The following is an 18,336-nucleotide window of genomic DNA, read 5'->3' on the forward strand; positions in this document are numbered from 1 at the left end:
GGTACTTACGGAACCCTAAAAAAATAAGAAAGAAATTAAAAATACAAGTTGGTAAGGCCTGCGCCGCGGGGCATGACGTGAACTTACAAAAATTACGACATTTTGACATTTCCGGTTCCAGCCTGTCAAACTGATGTCGGCGCAATGGCTTCGTGTGTGTTTACCTTTAGGTACCTTTATTTTAAAAAAAATCAGTCCAAGGGGATATTGTTTTTGTTTAAGTAACCGTTCAAGGTAGATTTTATTTATTTATTTACACTTATAAACATCAAAAAACACACAAGGTTATTTATTAGTAATATTGCTCTTTTAATGCACATCCTTACTACATATTTATCTATTTATTTAATATAAGTAGGTATAAAACATATTATATCATCATAATATTAGGTATATAAAAAAATTACAAAAAAAAACCCGACTCAACAGAAATCGATGCTTCGAGTAATCGGGGAACATACATAAAAAACAAAGGTTCCGACGAATTGAGAACCTCCTCATTTTTTAAAGTCGGTTAAAAATAAAAAAGACGTCCTGATTGACTGACTGACTGATCTACGAACATACAGCCTGCGTCAAAAACAAGTAAGCAATCGCAAATCCAGCGTACTTGTAATAATAGAGGTCAGTGTATTAAAACCATAGATAGGTACGGTACAACATTTTTTTCACCCAATCTCAATCCTACGAAATAGAACGCTAACAAAAGATACCGTATTCAAATTTGGAATTAAGGAATTATGAATGGTAGTTCGTTTATTATATCATTCGTTCAGGAATGATTGATCGGTGCGTTGATGTCTTTTTTGTGCGTTGCGTCATTAGTGCTTAATTAGCTGTGAGCATAGATTGTGTGAAATGGTCTGTGATGCGTGTACGCTACTGTTGCGTTGTGTAAGACAAGGATAGGTAGATATCGATGTGAACTGGCAAATATTCCATACTCCGCAGTGTCACAATTTTGGACAGTTATAACTAGCTCTATTTACCAGAAGATAAACAAGTTTATTCCTTCATCAGATAATGCTTGTTGCCAGTTCACAGTCGATATATTTTTTTTACGATCGAGAATGGTTAAGTCATTTGTTAATCGTAGTCCGTAGAGATCTTACATCCCGCTCCTTATTTTTAACCGACTTCTTCATGAAGAACGACTTGTTTAATACAATTATTAACACTTATCATAATGCCTGTACAGTGATAAACTCACTGACTGACTGACATGTCAAAGTTGGGTTAAGAAACTTAAGATATTGCAAGTAGGTTTTATTCATAACGAATAAAGGTTAGTCTTTAGACAAAAACATCTTTATACTTTATTTAAATGTACTAAAATGTATTTTTTCATAATAGAAAGAAAATATTAGATACCTGCCTATGGCTCGTACATAGAATAGGTAGGCTTTTCAAAAGATTCCAAAAGAAAAGTCGAATGATTTCTGACTCATCTTTTCTGCAGATTTTCTGGCCTAAATATACTAGCTAGCTACTAAAAATAAAAGAAGTTTCTACTAAAAGTTAACTAAGTCTGGTAGGTATAAAAGTAAACTACACGAATTTGTGACTTTATCGGCCGCACTCAGAGTCGTTTAATCGTTACTTAAGGCATGAATTACTACGGATAAGGAATGCCTTAAGTAACGATTAAGCGACTCTGAGTACGGCTGTATTTATTTATTTTATTTATTATAGGCAAACGCTAGACCACAATCACGCCTGATGGAAAGTGATGATGTGGCCTAAGATGGGACGATGTGACTAAAATAATGTGAAAATAAAAGAATAATTAAGTAGGTACCTACCTACTTAAAAATATTAAGTTTCATCTCTTTCTTACATTATGCATACAATTTGTCAAAGAGCGCAAACCATTCTATGAAACCTTTTATGATAAATCGATAATTTGTAACATAGTTTCAATTTGTCAATATTACAGTAAGCCATAATAATTCTTAACATACTTGTTATAAGAATTAATTTTCTTTACATAAATTAAACACTTTGTGGCCTGTATAAAGGTTAGATAGAAGCAGGAAAAAGTTTAACAGTTCAGGTGTTTTTATTTTTTATTTTACCACAATGGCAAAGATCCCTTGTAGTTTTTTTATATTTTTTTAACAGTAGGTTTTAATTGGCCGCTAGTCATTAGTATTTTTGTGACCTAGAGGTCAGAAAGAATATGTTTTCTCTGTAAGAAAATCTCAATCAAAATCCGAATAAATTTATTAAACCCGCAATGTATAGCGTGCAAAACTCGGGTCGATGCCCCACCTACGACGCGGCATTGACTCCGAGTGGCTAACTTACGCGCGTTCGTTGACCTCTAGCGTCAGTCAGATGTTTTATTTGCAATATAGGTATTGTAAACTTTTACAAAATTATTGGATGTTTTTGTAATTTTTTTCGCGTTTTTTTTGTGGTATCATATCAATAATCACCTGTCTTCGTTTTTGCTAGCGTTCTGTTTTTTTTTTTTAGAAAGAACATTAGCCATGTTAAATGACTAATATTCCCCTTTTTCCTCTCCAACTAAGCGTGAAGCTTGCGCTAGGAGTAGGTACGACAATAGTGCAACGGGCGGGGTTTGAACCGTCGACCTTTCGGTTTTCAGCCCACTCCTTTACCAGTTGAGCTATTGAGGCTCTGTGGCCCTACCGCGGTTGTTTGACAGCTACAATGTCACGATCGCAATCATCTCTGATTGGTTAATGCTCGCTCACTATTGGCCACAATGCATTGTTGCAACAAGAATCGCACAAATTCAGCCAATCAGAACAATTGAGATTGTAATAATGATTGATGCAGGTTTTAGACAATCGCCCTACAGATTACACTATGTATCATCATCATCATCATCATTATCGACTGATAGACGTCCACAGCTGTACATAGGTCTCTTGTAGACTCCGTCTGATGTCGTCCGTCCATCTAGTGGGGGGTCTTCTAACACTGCGTCTTCCAGTGCGAAGTCGCCATTCCAGCACCTTGGGACCCCAACGTCTATCGGTTTTACTATCTATGTGGCCTGCCCATTGCCACTTCAGCTTCGCAAACCTTAACGGTTTGCGAAGCTGAAGTGGCAATGGGCAGGCTACTAACTATGTCGGTTACTCTAGTTCTCCTACGGATCTCCTCATTACACTCTGTACAGGCTATAACAATAAAATCTACCTTATCCGATAACTAATGGAGGCTTCAGGTTATGTGTTTAACGCGATAGGAAGTAAGGTACTCGGGTGTGATTAATGGCAACACTAAAAAATCGATTTGTTTGAGTGGCAATGTTACAATATCATTAATTATTTTTATATTGCGGTTACACTATGATACATAGCTATTATCTAAATATATAAAAGGTAAAGGTGACCCGATGGGGCAGACGTGTTCTGGAGTGGAGACCGCGTATCAGCAAGCGCAGTGTGGGACGACCTCCAACCCGCTGGACTGACGACCTTAAGAAGATAGCGGGAAGTGGGTGGATGAGGAAGGCGGAGGATCGTGTGTGGTGGCGTGCTCTTGGGAAGGCCTATGTCCAGCAGTGGACGCAAATAGGCTGATTGATTGATTGAAAGGTGACTGATTGACTGATCTATCAACGCACAACTCAAACTACTGGATCGATCGGGCATCGACTTCGTCCGTGTGGACTACACAAATTTCAAACCCCTATTTCACCCCCTTAGGGGTTGAATTTTCAAAAATCTTTTCTTAGCGGATGCCTACGTCATAATAGTGCATGCCAAATTTCAGCCCGATCCGTCCAGTAGTTTGAGCTGTGCGTTGATAGATCAGTCAGTCAGTCAGTCAGTCACCTTTTAATTTTTTTTATTTTTTATTTTTTAAAAAGAATATTAGCCATTTTAAATGACTAACATTCCCCTTTCCTCTCCAACTAAGCGTCAGGCTTGTGCTAGGAGTAGGTACGACAATAGTGCAACGGGCGGGGTTTGAACCGTCCACCTTTCGGTTGTCAGTCCACTCCTATACCGGTTGAGCTATTGAGGCTCTGAGGCTCTACTGAGGCTTTATTTTATATATTTAGATGATTGTGCACTTGTACGCGCGCGATTATTACCACGTTTTCCAGTGCTGTCACTTCGCGCTTTGTCTGCCCAGATCTTTTAGTAAGTACCTATTTACCCGTTACCTTGATTACATAACATGTTCAGCGGATCTAAGGGAAAACGTACTGAAGGCCATATTTTCGACGCAAAGTTGCAAAACCGCCAGTTAATCTATACAACTAGAAGTTACACCGTCTTAAGCAAGCATCCGGTTGGATCAATGAAGCTAATATACCGTCCAATATAACTGGAACCCCCTTAGGTGAGTAGTACCACCGAATTGTATCACTGAGATAGGTCTGGATGAACTGGTCTTAGGATATACCAATGTAGTGACCGATTTCAATTGAGCTATCTCGTTGTATTGCTACGGATCTTGGTCGTCCGTTTTCGAAGGGCCGGGAGAGGGGAGGTAGGTCAAGTTAAACTGGTGGTTGGGAACGAGGACGTCACTTGAGCACATTAGGGTTTAATCGGGACTTCCTACTTATTGCAGGAGCGTATGCCGCCGAGATTTGTTCCAATTTTAAATTTGTACGGTTGATTTTTGTGGCAGTGCCGTGTTGGATTTCTTTTTTTTTAAATCTAAGGCAGGCAAAGGTGATGACGTTAATCTTATCTATAAGTCCCGCAAATTGCTATTGCGCTGGAACCATGTCTCATTAACATCGAAATGACGTAATTTGACGTATATTTAAGTAAACATATACCATCAGCTCGAAACTTCAGTCTAGTGCTGACGTCACTAATATGGCGCCACCGCCACGCGCCATTAGCAATTTGCGGGACTTATACCCAGATATTTTAATGGAACTTAGATCGCTGTCCTAGTCATAGATATTCCAAAATTTCTGCGATGGTAGCCTAGTGATTAACACGACGGTCTCCTATTCGGGAGGTTGGGGGTTCGATCCCGGGCACGCGCATTTAATTTTTCGAAGTTATGTGCGTTTTGAGACGGAACTCTTCGAAAAATGTAAGCTCTAAAAGAAATAAAAATCTGTTTTAGAATGTACAAGTAAAGCCCTTTCATATGATACCCCACTTGGTGTAGCAATCTTACTTTGAAAGTTGAAAATAGCAATATTTGTTCATGAAGTCATGAACACATTTTAATTCTTTCTTGTGATGTAACCACAAATCCACGGTTTTCAGATTTTTCCCCTCATGTCAGCTATAAGACCTACCTTCCTGCCAAAATTCATGATTCTAAGGTCAACGGGAAGTACCCTGTAGGTTTCATGACAGATAGACAACTAAGTGATATTATTATCACTTAGTTAATGATTATTATAATGATTCCATTTTTTTTTTAATAGATATAGCGAGCAAACGAGCAGGCGGGTCACCTGATGTTAAGTGATTACCGCCGCCCATGAACATTTGCAGCACCAGAGGAACCGCCAATGCGTTGCCGGCCTTTTCGGAATTTGTTGGTCCGCCCCTTGAATAACCCCATGTTATAATCTAGTGGGAACGTGCGTGGAAAGAAGGATCTGGCGCAGCGGACGGTCGAAGTGCACCAGACACCCAGGTGATGTACGGGACCCTAAAAAAAGGCATAAGTATAGGTACCTACCTACTTTTCGAGACGAACTTAGAAACCACCTAATTAGTAAAGGAAGGGTTCCTTTACTAATTAGGTGGTTAAAAAAATAGTCTAATCAACTGTTAAGTATTAACGTACTATTAACGGTCAGATCAATTAATAAACAATTAAAAAGTAATTAATTACTGAATGTACTCGGTAAGAAATAAGTAAAACATAATATTGCCATTGTGTTAAGTGTTTTTTGCAGAGCATTAATTTTTAGGGTTCCGTACCTCAAAAGGAAAAACGGAACCCTTATAGAATCACTTTGTTGTCTGTCTGTCTGTCAAGAAACCTACAGGGTACTTCCCGTTGACCTAGAATCATGAAATTTGGCAGGTAGGTAGATCTTATAGCTGGCATTTGGGGAAAAATCTGAAAACCGTGAATTTAGGGTTAAATCACACAAAAAAAAAAATTGTGGTCATTAACTAATAATTAGTATTTTCAACTTTCGAAGTGAGTGACTATATCAAGTGGGGTATTATATGAAAGGTCTTCACTTGTACATTCTAAAACAGATTTTTATTTATTTTTATGCATCATAGTTTTTGAATTATCGTGCAAAATGTCGAAAAATACGACTGTAGTACGGAACCCTCATTGCGTGAGCCTGACTCGCACTTGGCCGGTTTTTTTTATTTGTTTACTGGTTAACGGTTGACTACGATATAGTAATTAGATAAGGCTAGCTTTAAATTTTATTGTCATATTTTCGTTAAAAAAAAATTAAAGAGTAGTTTTTTTTTTTCGAAAAAACAAAACCGAATCCTTATGCAATACATGATTTATGTAGCCATGATAATATTAAACTCATGTACCTACACAACTTATGCAATCACACGCAGCGCTGGCCCTCAGAATGATTGACAGCTCAATCTAAAAAAAACACGTTACGAACCAATACACCAATAGTTCGCGACAGGTCGAGATGGCAATCGGGTTCTGAGGCAGGGGGACGCGCCGCACGCATGCACGTCACCCGCGCTTGCCCGCACGGGGTTAGCGCGGGAGTTGTGCGGGTGTGCGGGGTGTCCCCACCCCCATTGCCATCTCGACCTGTCGCGTACTATACTGTCATGCATTTTAATTTCCTTATAGACCTAGACCTTAAGTTTACTTATTACGATACTCTGGAATTTTTTTTCGAACAGTGCGTGTTGTCAGTGATGACATATGGACCCGAGACATGGTCGCTAGCTATGGGCCTCATAAGAAAGCTCAGAGTCACTCAGCGGGCGATGGAGAGAGCTATGCTTGGAGTTTCTGTTCGAAGTTCACACTGTTCGAAGACTTTGGTCTTCAAGCACTTGCTTGGAGTTTCTCTACGTGATCAAATCAGAAATGAGGAGATTCGTAGGAGAACTAGAGTAACCGACATAGCTCAACGTGTTGGGAAGCTGAAGCGGCAATGGGCAGGGCACATAGTTCGGAAAACCGATAGACGTTGGGGTCCCAAGGTGCTGGAATGGCGACATCGCATCGGAAGGCGCAACGTTGGTGGACCCACTAGGTGGACGGACGACATCAGACGAGTCGCAGGGAGCCGCTGGATGGCAGCGGCGCAAGACCGTGGCGTGTAAAAGTCCCTACAAGAGACCTATGTCCAGCAGTGGACATCTATCGGTTGATGATGATGATGGTCATTTTTTTAGGGTTCCTTACCCGAAGAATGACAATGGGACCCTATTACTAAGCCACCGCTGTCCGTCTGTCAGCGGCTGTACACCATGAACTAGCAGAGAATTAACTTTAGAGAGGTAACTTTCACATTCAAAGATTGATAAGAAAATAAAGGCTGTTCCTCATATTGTGATTTTATAAAAATCATGATAAATGTGGCATGGACAAATTCACTCATTAACTACGGTATCTAATCTGAATCTTAGGGTTCCGTGGTATGATATGCAAACTTCAGTAATTTATGTCTCTATTAATAAGAAGTTTTCATAAGAAAATATGGCTACCCATACGCTATTATAAATCTACAGCACGCGGCCGTAAGTAATGTACATCGAACTTTAGAAGGTGATAGCAGATTTGTAGAGCGTTCTCCCTGTCGTTGAGACCGACAAACCGACAAAACGACAGAGACAACGCTCTACAAAGCCGGAATGTCATTCTAAAGGCCGATGTACATTACTTTCGGTCGCGTACTGTAAAATATAGTGTATAGCGTCTGTCTGCTAGTAGTAGATATATGGTCTATGGTCACTAAATACCTATATGGTCATGTATGTAGTTGCATTGGTTTTCCGAAATATGGCGAGTTTTTTTTATTTTTTTTTAATTTTTCTGGTCAGGCCGTTAAATTTGTAGATTCCGCAATACTCAATTGCAAAGTGATTCGCTTCACAATAGGTAATGTTAGATGGATTGTTGATAGTGCGTTAGATGAATTGCTGATAGTCTGGACACGGCCTAGCAACCTCTGACATTCTCCGAGAGTCTATGGTTTGGGAAGACTCTACACTCTCTGGTGACGCGCAGAATGGCGGCAGTTCATTGTACTAACTTGTAAACCATTTTAATAAGCAAACAGTGATTAAAAGTTTGTTAAAGTATATCAAAGTAGTTTTCATTCTAACAGTAATTAATATTACTTATGTAATTTCTTGTGAGGAACCCTCAAAAATAATCCTCACAGCTCGACGAGACTGGTTTTTATAGTAGCTTGGGAATAATCAACTGCGATGTAAAATGTCGACATTGTTCTATTCTCCTATGAATAGCAATGCGTATAACTAACTACTCAGTAACTTGATTGTGGTTTTTAACGCAAAAATAAAGACATTAGATGTTATACAGGTATGAGAAAATCAATCAAAGTTATCTTACAAGATTATTACACACGTATCTACATACCTACGTATAGGTATATTGATTACGTATATTTTGTTTGAGGAGATCCGTAGGAGAACTCAATAGCCTCAAATTAAGCCTCAATAGCTCAACGGGTAAAGGAGTGGACTGAAAACCGAAAGGTCGACGGTTCAAACCCCGCCCGTTGCACTATTGTCGTACCTACTCCTAGCACAAGCTTGACGCTTAATTGGAGAGGAAAGGGGAATATTAGTCATAATATAATCAGTGATATATTTTAACATGGCTAATTCGGATCATGGCTTCTTCTTTTTTAAAAACTAATTGTTTTTGAATTTGATAATTTCCAAATTTCTGGTCTGGACTGGTGGGAGCCCGCTTACATCTTAGACTGCATCTAATATAATATATACTATATATATATTTTTAATAGATATAGCGAGCAAACTAACAGGCGGGTCACCTGATGTTAAGTGATTACCGCCGCCCATGAACATTTGCAGCACCGCCGATGCGTTGCCGGCCTTTTAGGAATCTGTTGGTCCGCCCCTTGAATAACCCCATGTTGTAATCTAGTGGGAACACCGCCGATGGGAGTTGGTTCCACAGTTTGCACGTGCGTGGAAAGAAGGATCTGGCGCAGTGGACGGTCGAAGTGCACCAGACACCCAGGTGGTGAGGAATATCTGGGCTAACCTGGAAGGGGAATGGCAGTTTTTATTAAACCCCTTTGATTTCTACACGACCTAGTACCTACCGAAACGCTAAATCGCTTAGCGGCATGGCTTTATCGATAGGGTGGTAACTAAACACGGCCGAAGGCTCCCACCAGACAATTTTGGGAAAGATACTTTAAACTCTGAAAGCTGGTTACAACAACAATAAAAAAAATTGCGACTTACGTCGTAAGTGACATACGATTACATTTTAAGGCCCCCACATTGAGTTGATTAAAAGGCAATAATGTCATTATCTAGGTAGACCGCAAAAACTATATTAATCCTACACGAAGCACCACTAAAGTTTACGTTCAACAACTTATTATGTCACAGCGAAATGACCTTTACGACCTGACAGTTAAAGGTTAAACTTCTCTGCAACATTTCACTAGTCTATTAATAATGTAGGGTGTACACTTAGGTTTCAACTTTTTAAGTTCGAGACAGATGCGTTTAAGATGGTATCACATGTTTTAATAAACTTTGATATTTTACTAAGATAAGACTTTTTATTGCCCTTCGCGAATAAAATGAAAGAAGATAAATAAAAGTCTTTGTAAATATAAAAGTAATTGATGCTAGACACAGCATGGTCCGAAAGTATGGCTGGTGATTAAAATAAAACTAGGTATGTGTGTTAGAAATCGTGAAATCAATCATCCAATATAAAAATTTGTAATGAGTTAAATACTATGGCCATAAATAATAGAACGCATTAAATATGATATGAAGGAAACATTTGATTGAATGAAGAATATTGCAACCTAAACCTTATGTGATTCATTCAATCAAATGTTGTTGACAATACACATCCCTAAATTGCATATCTATTTAAAGTAACTTACTTATTAAGCTTGCTAATCGTTAAAATTACTAAAATTATTTATCAAAGTAGTATTACATATATTTGGTTGTTAACATAATAATGACTTTAATTAAGATACTTTGAAAACGATTCTTAAGGAATGAATGAAGGTACCTTCACGTCATTTCGATTAATATCATAGTTCATTCATGATAAACGATATAAAAAGCCGTGTGGCCTAATAGGCAAGCAGTTCTGTAATGAAAACCGACAAATAAACTTGTGAAATCGTCTTCGAGTTATTTTTCCTTCGTGGGCTCCTTACATCAGAAGCAGGGATCGATCGGCTGAACGCAGGTAATAAGTGATTTATTTTATTGTGTGAATAAGTCTAAAGCGATTTGAAAATTGAGATGTTTTTTTTTGTGTTTTAAACCTGTTCATTAATATCCATTTATGGAGTTAATTATGGAAGTACCCACCACCTTCAAAAGATAATTTACGAAAAGGATAAAGGAACAAAATGAAACTTTGCTGAGATAGGAGTGATTTTTTTAATCTACCCGTATTTCATCGAGTTCCATGTTTTGATCTTTCCGTGTTACTAACGTCTCTAACCGATCTACGTAGCTAACCGATTTTGAAACTATAAATAATTAAGTATGTTAAAATCTAACGCAATAACATCTATTTCTAAGTAATGTGTGTTTTTCATCTACCCGCATTACATTGATTTACATGGTCAAAATGTTCAATTTGTCTTTTTTTTTCGTTCTTTCATATCGAGGACGATGATGTGCCGCAAGCCTCAGCCTGGAAGTGCGGCCGGAGACGCAGCCGCCGGTGTGGCCGGAGTACAGCCGGGAACACGGCTGGCAACGCGGCCAGAAGCGCGGCCTCCACGCCGCGATGCGACTGGGAGCGCAGCCGGCAGGACAGCTGGGCGGTGCGGCCGCCGGTGCAGCCGGGAGCGCAAACGTCGGCGCGGCCAGAAGCGCGGTCGCTGGTGCGGCCTGGAGCGCGACCGTTGACGCGGCCGCTGGCACGGCCAGGAGCGCGGCCGGGAGCATGGCCGTCGGCGCGGCCAGAAGTGCGGCCGCCGGCGCGGCCGGGAGCTCGGCCGCCGGTGCAGCCGGGAGCGCGGCCGTCGGTGCGACCGGGAGCGCGGCCGTCGATGCGGCTGGGAGCGCGGCCGGGAGCACGGCCGTTGGCGCAGCCGGGAGTGCGGCTGGGAGCGCGGCCGTTGGTGCGGCCGTCGGCGCGGCTGGGAGCGCGGCCGCCGGTGCAGCCGGGAGCGCGGCCGGGAGCACGGCCGTTGGCGCAGCCGGGAGCGCAGCCGTTGGTGCGGCCGTCGGCGCGGCTGGGAGCGCGGCCGCCGCCGGTGCAGCCGGGAGCGCGGCCGGGAGCACGGCCGTTGGCGCAGCCGGGAGTGCGGCCGGGAGCGCAGCCGTCAGTGCGGCCGTCGGCGCGGCTGGGAGCGCGGCCGCCGCCGGTGCAGCCGGGAGCGCGGCCGTCGGTACGGCCGGGAGTGCGGCCGTTGGCGCGGCCGGGAGCGCGGCCGTCGGTACGGCCGGGAGTGCGGCCGTCGGCGCGGCTGGGTGCGCGGCCGTTGGTGCGGCCGGGATCGCGGCCGTTGGTGTGGCCGTCGGCGCGGCTGGAAGCGCAGCCGCCGGTGCGGCTGGGGACGTGACCGTCGGCGCGGCTGAGAGCGCGGCCGTCGGCGCGGCTGAGAGCGCGGCCGTCGGCGCGGCTGAGAGCGCGGCCGTCGGCGCGGCTGAGAGCGCGGCCGTCGGCGCGGCTGAGAGCGCGGCCGTCGGCGCGGCTAAGAGCGCGGCCGTCGGCGCGGCTAAGAGCGCGGCCGTCGGCGCGGCCGAGAGCTCGGCCGCCGCGGTGCGGCTGGTAGTCCAACCAGAGCAACCGAGGGAAGCAGAAAAGTCTGCTAATTCAAATGGTGATAATTGTGCATCGATGTAAACATGTTAATATGAGTTATATAGATTTCATGAGGCTCATGAGTTTTGTAGATTTATCAATGATCAATCTCCAAAACTGCATTATGATGAAAATAAAATAATCTCTAAATTTGATTCAACAACAAAAGTTAATGAGTGCACTAAATTATATACCACTTTTGCATTCCCGACTCAGATCATGTTAAAGAAAGTAGTACATGCTAATTACAATCGATTAATCGCAAAGCCTTAAGGGCTTGTGTGGATCTTGTAGATTTGCTTGGGTTTTCGAAAGACATGGGTAGGGACTAGGGAACATAACAGTGGAAGTACCCATAACGCAATGCTTAGACTCAGAACTCTCACTCGATGATATTTTATGACACCCGATAATTTGTTTTAGTTTAGTTGAGTCTCAGAGAACAATATTATTTAAAGCATTGTCTTTTTTTTTAAAGATTTTGATGAAGGGATTAATAAATTAGAGAAATCTTTCACTTATTGGATTATGCCATATTAACTTTAAATGAAAAAAAATGACATTTCTATTTTTTTTTTGATATATAAATAAGTAATCTATGAAAAATCTTGAACTAGTACACTCATTAACCAAATTCAATCAATCAATTAATAATAGTACAGATAGTGAAGAGAATAAATAATTATAATAATATCAACATTATTATCATTATTAAATGTAGTATCTCTAACGGAAAAATCAAGGGATCAAAGGGTATTCCTTAACATAAAGTTAAGGGGATGTCAAAATGAACTTCCAGGCATGAACCGAGGGCATGTCCGAAGAAGTTCCAGGCATTAAATTAAGGGCGTGTCTGAAGGAACTTCCAGCATGAAATGAGGGTATGTCTGAAAAAGTTCTAGACACGAAATTAAGGGCATGTCTGAAAAAAAATTCGGGCATAGAATTAAGGGCATGTTTGAAGGAACTTCCAGCATAAAATGAGGGTATGTCTGAAGAAGTTCTAGACACGAAATTAAGGGCATGTCTGAAGAAAATTTCAGGCATAGAATTAGGGATGCTTATAGAAAATGTTAAGCATTATTTGAAAATTGAATGATATGAGTAGCAGGGAGCTGCTGGATTCAGGCGGCACAGGACTATGGAAGTTCCTACGAGAGATTTTCTTTAAATTAATTCATACAAGATAGATAGATAGAATTAGTAAATATGTATGAGAATTTTATTTTCTCTGTGATTTTATTTAAATCAGTGTAATTTTAATTAATGCTTCAGATTATGATAAATTAAATTATTGATTGGTTATTTTTTTTGCGACACAATTTTTGACGTCACTCAAGTTCTAATTATGTTTCATTACTCAAATACTAAAGTTATTACTTAATTCATGTATCAATCCATTCTCATTTGAATATTGTAATTCTGATTTAATTGTTACAGTTTGACGATTATTTTAATCCTGTTTTAAATGTATAAAATAATAGTCCGGAAGCTAAAAATCTTAAATAAGATTAAGATGAATTAAAATCTTAGTAATATTAGTTAAATAGATCTTAAATAATCTCAAGGATTTTATATTTAGTTAAGTTAGTTGGTAATAAAACATTTAGCTGGTATAATAAGCTTCCAGAAGACATATTGGAGATGTCTCTCAACAAGTTCAAAGTTTTCATAAAACGTAAACTTATTAAAAAATTCTATTACAATAATACGTAAAGTACTATTTGAATGATAAGAAAGCTTGGTTGGGAATGAGTTGCTTAACAGCTTTGTGTAAGTTCTTAGTGATTTTGTAAAGTGGTGATAATAAAAAGAATACCCGGCTGAGTTTGTTGTAGGCTCTTTCACGCTCAGACGGGCGCGTTTGGCATTCTCGTAGCTTTAGTTTTAAGTACGTATTAATTATCACCACTACATCATTTTACCAATTCTGGATAAACAATTTGAGTTTGATATAGTCAAGGTGTAGTCTCATGAAAGCAAAAGCACAGTGGACATAAGTACATTATGTGAAGATATAAGGAAATTCTACTTAAATTTAAAAGTCTTTAGCACGCTCTTCTCACTTAATACAAAGGTGCTAAAATATTGTCAATTATAGTTAATTATCTACTTATGCAATTAAAAGTTTGAGGACAAACTATGATTATCAGAAAGGCCGAAATGTTAGAAATCGTGAAATCAATCATCCAATATAAAAATTTGTAATGAGTTAAATACTATGGCCATAAATAATAGAACGCATTAAATATGATATGAAGGAAACATTTGATTGAATGAAGAATATTGCAACCTAAACCTTATGTGATTCATTCAATCAAATGTTGTTGACAATACACATCCCTAAATTGCATATCTATTTAAAGTAACTTACTTATTAAGCTTGCTAATCGTTAAAATTACTAAAATTATTTATCAAAGTAGTATTACATATTTGGTTGTTAACATAATAATGACTTTAATTAAGATACTTTGAAAACGATTCTTAAGGAATGAATGAAGGTACCTTCACGTCATTTCGATTAATATCATAGTTCATTCATGATAAACGATATAAAAAGCCGTGTGGCCTAATAGGCAAGCAGTTCTGTAATGAAAACCGACAAATAAACTTGTGAAATCGTCTTCGAGTTATTTTTCCTTCGTGGGCTCCTTACATGTGTAGTGTAATCTAAAATTGTGCGTAGGGTTCTGCAGAAAAGTGTAACTAACATATTGATATATTTCAGTTTTTACATTGAGTATTAATTTTTAGGGTTCCGTACCTCGAAAAGAAAAAAGAAACCCTTACAGGATCACTTTGTTGTCTGTCTGTCCGTCTGTCAAGAAAACCTATAGGGTACCTACTTCCGTTGACCTAGAATCATGAAATTTGGTAGGTAGGTAGGTCTTATAGCACAAGTAAAGGAATAAATCCGAAAACCGTGAATTTTTCGTTATATCATATAAAATTTTTAAATGTGTTCCTAAACAAATAATTAGTTTTTCAATTTTCAAAATAAGATAACTACACCAAGTGGGGTATCATATGAAAGGGCTTTACCTATACGTTCTAAAACAGATTTTTATTTATTTTTGTGCAAAATAGTTTTTGATTTATCGTGCAAAATGTCGAAAAAATACGACTGTAGTACGGAACCCGCGTTGCGCGAGCCTGACTTGCACTTGGCCGGATGATGACCTATAGCTACTATATAGCTGGCAACTCATAATATTATAAAATAGCTCGACAAAGTTAAAGTTTAATCTTTACAATTTTATTCAATAAATACTAATGAATACAGATGAAAAGTTAAATCATAATAAATTAATATCTTACTTAGTTTAAACTTTAAAAACGGGTTTAGCAAGTTTCTATACGCATGAATTTATTACATAAATCATAAGGACTACTAGAAGCTATGTACTTATTTATTACTAGCTTATGCTCGCGACTTCGTCCGCGTGGACTACAAAAATTTCAAACCCATATTTCACCCCCTTGGGGATTGAATTTTCAAAAATCCTTTCTTAGAGGATGTTTACGTCATAATAGCTATCTGGATGCTAAATTTCAGCCCGATCCGTCCTGTAGTTTGAGCTGTGCGTTGATAGATCAGTCAGTCACCTTTTCCTTTTATGTTTATATACTTTATTTAGATAGTATGGATAACTTTTAAATTCCTGAACAGTTTTGGATGGATGGCGGTAGAAACCTTTACTTACATCAGAATTTGGGCCGCAGGAAAATGTTCAATGAGCCGCATGTTTGACTTGGATGCTCTAAAGAGTTGTTGCGGGTGCCAATATTTTGACATCCGCGGATGCAGATGCGGATGCGGATTATTAGAAGTTTAATTCGCGGATGCGGATGTCTGAATTAATGCGAATGTTCCGCATTTGCGGATGCCAATATCCGTAACAACCACCCCTGTTGGGTACACTCTTCGATTGGTAAGTTAGCGAACGAAGATAACTAGCAAACAAGCGCGAGGCACGCGTCACTGTGGCCCGTCCACTTTCTTTGCAGGTCGTTACTTGTTGCAAATAATGAATTCGCATCCGTAAAATCTCGTTAAAAAAAAAGATAAGATAAAATAAGATAAGATAAATTTTTCTGTCACAAAAATAAATACAACATAAACATAACAAGACATGTTGACATAGATCAGTTGTAATTACAAAAACATTTACTGTGCACCTGTTTTCCGAACTAGTAAAAACTGTGTCTCAGAAGACAGCTTAGGGCTTCCAGCTCGGTGAATACAAAACAAATTAAAGAAAATATGTAGGTACGTGAAGTTCATGTTATGTGTGTATGTATAAGTGTGCGTATATGAGAGAATCGATGCGGACGCGGATGTCTGAATTAATGCGAATGTTCCGCATTTGCAGATGCGGATGCGAATATCCGTAACACCCCTGGTTTAGAGCGTTCCTAAAACAAGAGTTTACTAGGCCAGTGCTACTCCAATAAAAACACTAATATGAATACCTACCTATTTATAGAACGGTGCATAAAATGCGGGTTTCTACTCAGAAACAACCATGTTAAGAGTTTTTCTTCGCATTCCCCGCTATAGATATTTGAATAAATGTTAATTTCAATAATTCAGTTCAACTTGGCCCGCAGTTTTGGTTCCTAGAAAATTAAAAAAATGTTCTAACATACGTATAAGTAAGTTTTATTATGAACTAGCTGATGCCCGCGACTTCATCCGCGTGGAATTAGGTTTTTAGAAATCCCTTGGGAACTCTTTGATCTTCCGGGATAAAAAGTAGCCTATGTCACTCTCCAGGTCTTTATCTATACCCATGCAAAAAATCACGTCAATCCGTTGCACCGTGATTGAAGGACAAACCAACAAACCAATAAAGCAACAAACCAACAAACAAACACACTTTCGCATTTATAATAAGGGTACTGATAAATATAATAATGAACTTTATTTGCATTTAAGAAGGATGGAAAATTCTATTACTTAAACTTAAATCTAAATTAAAAGTTTAAAAAAACATTAAATTAAAACTAAAATAAATTAAATTGAATCTGAAACCTCATCGAGACCACCGCAGCGAGGCATTGTACCCAAGATGCTGGCAGCATTTCCCTTTGGATGGCCAAACTAATTCTTTGACCAAGGTAGCTGCTAGCTCTCGGGTCCCCGGTTGACTCGATAACTATTATAATATGTAGGTACATTAACTAGTTTATGCTCGCGACTTCGTCCGCGTGGACTACACAAACTTTAAATCCCTGTTTCGCCCCCTTAAGGGTTGAATTTTCAATAATCTTATCTTAGCGGATGCCTACGTCATAACAGCTATCTAACAAAACAACAAACAGACGCACTTTCACATTTATAATAAGGGTACTGATGCGAGAGTGTGTTTGTTTGTTGGTTTGTTGGTTTGTCCTTCAATCACGTCGCAACGGAGCAACAGATTGACGTGTTTTTTTGCATGGGTATAGTCAAAGCCTTAATAGCTTAACCGGTAAAGGAGTGGACTGAAAACCGTAAGGTCGACGGTTCAAACCCCGCCCGTTGCACTATTTTCGTACCTACTCCTAGCACAAGCCTGACGCTTAGTTGGAGAGGAATATTAGTCCTGGAGAGTGATATAGACTACTTTTTATCCCGGAAAACCAAAGAGTTCCCACGGGATTGTAAAAAACCTAAATCCACGCGGACGAAGTCGCGAGCATCAGCTCGTTTCTTAAACATGGCATAATATTGCATATCAAATCTCGGAAAAGAGCAATCGCCGTGTTTCTTGCTGGTTCTTCTGGCATTCCGAACCAGTGGTAGATACAGCTGACGATTCAAAAATACTTAAAAAAGTTTAATTGAATTTTTTTTTTTCGGCCGTGTACTGCACCTACGTGCAGCAGGTACTTGTAGAACATATAGTAGTACTATAGTTGTATGATGTAGTAAAATAAATGAATGGAGCGGGCGGTCTCCCCGGCCTCCATAAAACTGGTACTGTCGTGTTTATAAACCTCTGCGGATTTTAATTTATTCAATATTCATATCTTTAATGTTTGAATCTTAATATTAATTAGAAAATTAACTTAATTAATCATTATAGGTACAACTACAAAGTACAATCTTAGGTATCCATTCTCATCACTTTCCATCTGGCGCGATTGTGGTCAAGCGTGTGTCACTACCCATATAACTACGAGGGTTCCGTACTACAGTCGTATTTTTCGATATTTTGCACGATAAATCATAAACTATTATGCATAAATATAAATAACAATCTGTTTTTAACCGACTTCAAAAAAAGGAGGAGGTTCTCAATTCGTCGGAATCTTTTTTTTTTTTTTTTTTTTAGAATTTACAGGAAAAGCTCTTTCATATGATACGCCACTTGGTATCTTACATTGAAAGTTGAAAATAGGTACTAATATTTATT

At 39.4% G+C, this 18,336-nt stretch overlaps 2 protein-coding genes across 4 annotated transcripts in view; both read right to left on the reverse strand.

Moving 5' to 3' along the window:
• Positions 1-7,239, reverse strand: part of Cul1 (cullin 1) — a 192,536-nt gene extending 185,297 nt beyond the window's left edge. Inside the window, exon 1 of the mRNA XM_069507919.1 lies at positions 7,233-7,239. The gene's annotated coding sequence lies outside the window, so the exon portion shown is untranslated. The remainder of the gene's footprint in view (positions 1-7,232) is intronic.
• Dll (homeotic protein distal-less) overlaps positions 1-18,336 on the reverse strand; it is a 152,340-nt gene that overhangs the window by 61,063 nt on the left and 72,941 nt on the right. The window lies entirely within an intron of this gene.

This window comes from Maniola hyperantus, chromosome 27 (genome assembly GCF_902806685.2).
Source record: "Maniola hyperantus chromosome 27, iAphHyp1.2, whole genome shotgun sequence".
NCBI lineage: Eukaryota > Metazoa > Arthropoda > Insecta > Lepidoptera > Nymphalidae > Maniola > Maniola hyperantus.